Raw genomic sequence first — 6,329 nt, 5'->3', positions numbered from 1 at the left:
TTTGGTACTAAAGATAGAAATTACTAGTCATCAGTACTTTTCCTAGATGATTACATCATCGAAGGTACAATCACTAAGGGTCTTAAGGTTTAACTGTTAGCCGTTAAAGGGCCAAAAGTTTAACCGTTAGGCGTAAATAAAGCTTAAAATTTAACCGTTAGCCGTAAAATAAATTGAAAACCGCGCAAATTAAAGGTCTCAAATGTTTTGTTATCGTGATGATGATTTAGCCGTTGAAGCGGATGAATTGGTCACTAGTAGTACTAGTAGAACGCTGATAACGAGGTCATGGAGCCAGGTCGAGGCGTGGACACGTTTTGATGTTTAAGAGGGCTTAAAACGGTAAGCCTTATCAAAAATGTAAAAAGAAGCACGATAATCATTAATTTAAAAGAACAACAAACAAAAGCAACATGTTTATAACGCCTAACCACATACAGGCAAACTGAATATAATTCCCTATCTTATTTCTTAAAAATTTAAGTTCCAAATTTCTACGTCCAGTAGTATGAGACTGATAATTATGTATTTGTGGACCAGATAAATTTCATTTTTCTTTCAAGCGAGAATGTTCCCTATAGTACTCATGATTTTGGCATGCTCCACACCAATGAAAATTAACTATTATATTTCCAGTTAATTTTATCATAATGTAAACCAACGGTAATTGATTCAGTTAAAGTTTCAGTTAAACGTAACGGGGAAAAAATTAACCGTTAGCCGTCAAAGGACCAAAACTTTAACCATTAGGCGTAAAAATGCTTAATATTTAACCGTTAGCCGCTACCCGATTAAGACCCTCCTTAAGGTACATTTCTTTGAGAAAATCCAAGATTGGATAAACGGATTTTGCGTTTCTTTTTTAAACAGACTAAGCCAAGATCTCTCGGATCATGGTGCGTCAAAGGAACCGAAGAATTCAGTCCGAGCAAGGATTCTTCGGTTCCTTTGATGCCCCATGATTCGAGTGATCTTGGATTGATCTGTTTAGTAAAGAAACGCAAAATGTACGTTTTTGGATTTAAGAATCCAATCTTGGATTTTCTTAAAGAAACGCGCACTACTGTCAGTATTTTTACTGAAGTGCTAAGGACAACAACATTGCAATTTATTCCCTGACTGAGGGTGCTTAAGGATATTTTGTGGTTCGTAAATGGCCTCAGTTATTTGCCTTTTTCCCGTGAAATATGAAATGGCCATTCATGTTCTTGTGAATCGTGGTTTCGTTAGTAGCAGCGAAACGTGATCTAACAAATAATTTCCTGTAAAATGACAGAAATGAGGATTAAACCGGAGTAACATCAGCACCTAGGCGAGCAAATCTACCAGCGGCGCTGAAGGTCACATCGTCAGATTGAATGCCAACTACAAACCCAAGACGACATTTACCTGGGTTCAGGCGGGAAAGAGAAAACATAGTAGTCCGTGAGAGACCTGGCGCAGAACGGTATAGAGAGAGAAAGAAAGGTCATCTCGGCTGCACGTGACCGAGTAGCATGGCGAAGAATTTCCTTTCCATTACCCCCAGAGGATTATGGCCAACTGTCTTGATTATGGCCTCTGTTATTTTCGACACCACTCATTTTGTGATAAACAGCCAAATTCACCATTTGTGTCAACACCTGTACTAATCTCTATTGAGGCGGAAAGCGCTTCTCTTTTTGCTGCGAGCTGAAAAGGAGAACTAGTAGAAAGCCAAAGATGATGAACAAGGTTCTGCTTTGAACAGGAAGTTTCAAAATCACATTAGTTTTGCACGCCACCATGTAATTTTATTTCTATCAAACAAAATCCCCGCAATACATAAACATACTAATAACGACATTTTTGACGATTTCTCGACAATGTTCGAAGATTTGTGACCACTTTCCGAAGATTTCCAAAGCCTTTTCTCCAAAAGTTGTCGGAGGGGCATGCAAACGTTCCGAAGATTTCCCGAAAATGTCCCAAGGTTTCCGAAAATAGAAGAAAATTACTGAAGATTTTCGAAGAAGATCCGAAGATTTTTCTATCATACACCGGCCAAGAGATTTAGGTACAATTAAAGAGCCAAAAATGATATCAAAAATGATATCACACATGTGTGGATAAAAAGGATATCCTGACATGTGGGATAACGTTTCTCTCGATTTGCTACCCCTTGGTATACCACTAAATTTTAAATGATAAACTATGCTACCATATACCAAACTTCGCATGAAGGTACAGAGTTGAGGGAGTAAAATAGAATTGTGGTATTGACGGTGAAGTAGGTAAACAATAAAGTAAAAGCACAGGACTTGTTAAAAAGAAATAACAACGATGTAATAACATCAGTCCGGTGTGATAATAATTCATTGCATAAATCTAAAGATGACAACGTGAACTGTATTAAATAATTATGAGAGTCCATTAACTCTTTGTTAGGGACCGTTCATTTTTTTTGAGGGAGGGGGGGCTGGTGGGATTTGGGAAGCACCATTTAAAAATCACATGACCCCCCCTCAGCTTACCAATTTTTTCACATGGCCCCCCCCCCTTATAGCGGTAATTTTTTGGGATGACCCCCCCAAAAAAAATTGAACAAACAATATTTAGATTTCAACTTTTTTAATATTTCTCTATTATCCCCCTACTTCACGTTATTGTGCTCACTATGAAGACAATATTTACAATCCCTATACTACAGAGAGCTGTTGTTTAAAAAACAAATCAAAAGAAAGAGAAGTCAATTTCGGATCTCCTAGTTATGGCTCGCCCTGAGCGTGTGGCATTTGGCCTCTCATTGGCATCTTCCTCATCTGAATTGATGAATGCAAGAATGACGTCACTTGAGTCATCTTCTCCCCCAGACTCAATGGCATCACTGTCATACTCATCATTGTCACTTTCATCCGTTTCACTGCGGTCAGCACTTGCCCTGTTGTCATTTTGTGTCAATGTCCTGGCATTTCTAAGTGTTGGTTGGCCAGCTCTGAGAGGACTCTTCTGCTGCAAGCATGAATGTCTTACAATTGCCTTTTCTTTCTCACTCTTGCTGCTTTTCAAATGCTGCTTCAGCCCGTGGTGGTTTGAGTACTTGTTTAGTTCTGGAACACGTAGCTTTTTAAGCTTGGTTAGATCTTCGCACAACTTAGTCCAAGGATAATCCTCCTCCCTACTTAACTTTGCCTTTTCTTCTGCTCTCTTTTTCCTTTTAAATTCCAGCACTTCAAGATGCTGAAGATAATCCACCACAAACTTTGATTTGACAATAAACTTATCTGCAAATAGAGCAACGCTCTCTGGGTGAGATAAAACCAGCCTGCCACTTCCATGCTCTTTCTTCGCTTGGACCCTTGGCTGCCAGTCATCTGGATCACGCCCTTCTTTTGGGGTCTTCTGGTAGGGGAGGTAGTGGTATTCCGGTAGGCAGGAATGGTCAGGAACTGGTTTAAGAAAAAGAAGCAATCTTTCTAAGTTCGGATGGCCGTTCAGAAAGGGCGAGTGAGTTTTCCATGCCAGGGTACCAGTTGAAGCCCAGTGATGGAAGAAAACTGAACTTCTCCATCAAAGAACACAGGACAATGGTGGAAAAGTTGAATGTCATATTGAAAGATGTAAAGGAACACGATTCCACACTCTTTCAGTCCAATGGGCTTGCTTTAAAGCAGGGCGAAGAATTTGCCCACAGTTTTAATGTAAAACAGATCAAATGTATAGAAGCTAAGTTGACGAAAGTCACGCAGGACATGGAAGCACTGGAAAATAAGAAGAGCAATTATAACAGCATATTCAAGGGCATACTCAAACAGCACATCAACAAAAGGAGAAGGAAAAAAGAAAACCGCAGAGAGTCAAATGAAAGAAAGAGGAAGCGGACTGAAAACAACGTCCAACGAGTTTATGGAATCTGTGTTGGAAACCCGCTAGGAAATGATCTTCCACAATGTCTTGAAGAGTGTATTAAGGTTGAGGATGTTGCCACGTCGATATTTAGAAGAGATGGGCCATACATCGCACAGCTCTTGGAAGGGAATTATTTCACCAATGCTGCAAGAAGCAGAATCACCACCAACCTTGAGCAGGAAGTCAGAGATTGTGTTTATACCTTCATGTACCCTGAAGAGTACACTCTGACGGAAAGCATTGCTGCTTCTTGCAGCATTGGTGAAAGAGACTCCCATAGCAGCACAAGCGGCGACGAAGAACTCGACGACAGCGAAGATGAAGATGAGTGCCAGTGAAAGTTGCATTCGAAAATAACTGTGTTAAATACTTTGTTTCAGTATCTACAAATGCTTTTTTGTCGCCAAACGTTTTTTTAAAGCAGAAGGAAAGTTTGTAATAAATTTGTATCCTGCCTTCTATGTTTATTCTATAGCAATTTTTTTGATATTCAGACATTATGCCATTTTAAAGTTTTACTAAAATATTTCACGTGACCCCCCCTTTTTCCCTTATTTTTTTGGGATGGCCCCCCCTCGAAAGCCAGTTTTTTTCGCATGCCCCCCCCCAAATCCCACCAGCCCCCCCTACCTTATAAAAAATGAACGGTCCCTTAGCTCAGGTACCTCATAATCAGTAGACGTTAGAGAGGTTTGCAAATGAGTGTCAAAAGTAATCAGGCAATTAAATTAGAACACCGTTAATCCGGTCACCAACGGGCCACAACAATCTCGCCGTATTAACGGGGTGGCAGTATTAAGGGCTTCTTTAAATAAGAAAATGACTGACTGAGCTTTCGTTCGGGCCAAAACAAAGTGGCCATAATAACGAGGTGGCCATATTAACGGGGTGGCCGTAAGGTAGGGCTCCACTGTACTGTTTACGATAACTGCAGAAATTCTCGCGCGCTCCTTGTCTAATTTTCATTGTCAATATGTGGACAGATACATGAATTTATAATTTATGCGATGCGTCAACAAGCGAGAGCAGACAATTCAGTTGACAATCTGTTATCGTAAAAAACAAATTGACGTCAGTTTTTCATACGTCTATCCTGTTATTGACAATGAAATTCGTTATAACATTGTCAAAGTAGTCTGTGGATCTACTCGGCTATCGCCTCGTGGATCCACAGCTACTTTGACAATGTTATGACGATATTCATCATCAATAACAGGACAGACGCACGCAAAACTGACGTCAATTTGTTAATTGGTTTTGATTTTGGTTTTAGTACGGTTTGAGATCACGGCTGAGTAGTCTAACTGGTAAGCAATAGGTTTGGTTTTGGGTTTACGACACTCAATTGAAAACTGCTTTATCATGTCCACGAGAGAGGAGTCGGTATCATGTTATCAGGGCATGCGAAAATTTTTAATTATCACCTAATGAAGAATAGCTAAGCAGTCGAATGATAATACTCTTTAGCTAGCATCTGATCAAGACATTCTAGATTTTATTTTTCATCTTAAGCTAAGAAAAACTGTTGGTCACGAGTGCGTTTAATGTAGAAAAAAAAATACACTTCACATCACTAGGTCGGACTAACAAACAGTTGACGATGAATGTGCTCGTTTTTGTTGAAGACCGTTACAAGTCCGGCTAAGACCTGGGAACAGTTACCCACTGAGTTTTTTATTTGTTGCCGGCATTTCTTACTGAGAGGGAGTAGAACGCATTACACTTCTTACAAAGACAAAGTCAGGGAAAGTGTCGTTGCTAGCTGAACCCAATCATTGGGGAGTGAGACATCATTTGTTTGCTTGAAGCACTAATACCAATTTCACCTTTTTCAAGAAGAAAGGGACCAGCTCAATAGTCCACTCTGCTTCTTCTGTCGCTTTAAATTACCTTCGAGTTTCAGCAGTCTTCGATTAAGAATAAAAAAAAAATAAAAAAAAAACCAAAGATATTTATTTGGCCAATCTCAAAAGAAGCAGCCAATCTAGTGAAGCAATCGATCACGACTCTAAAACGTGTAGCTTGCTCTAAGCGCCAGAGAAACGTGTGTGAACGGGTCACGTTTGGTCTCATTTCTGATTGGACGAGATATTGGCAAATGCAAATTACATTTGATCAACCTCTCTTGATAAAAACCATTCTAATTCTCTACTTTCCTGCTTCTAATACCAGTTTTACGTGTTGCAGCATTTAAGTCGCCAAGTGCTCCGGCAGTCCTGACTCATAAGAAGAAGAGGGCGTGGATTCAAGACGGGTCCTTGATTGAGAAAGAAGGATGGCTGCGATTTCAATATTTTGATCCAAATCTGTGAGTCATTTCACAGTGCAACACTGACAAATCCTGTCGTGTTGATAATAATAATAATAATAATAATAATAATAATAATAATAACAATAATAATAATAATTATTATTATTATATATATATGAAAATTACTCGTTAAAAAGAATATCAAAAATTT

Source organism: Orbicella franksi, chromosome 5, assembly GCF_964199315.1.
Source record: "Orbicella franksi chromosome 5, jaOrbFran1.1, whole genome shotgun sequence".
Taxonomy (NCBI): domain Eukaryota; kingdom Metazoa; phylum Cnidaria; class Anthozoa; order Scleractinia; family Merulinidae; genus Orbicella; species Orbicella franksi.
The sequence above is the reverse complement of the archived record's forward strand: the minus strand, read 5'-3'. Positions refer to the sequence as shown.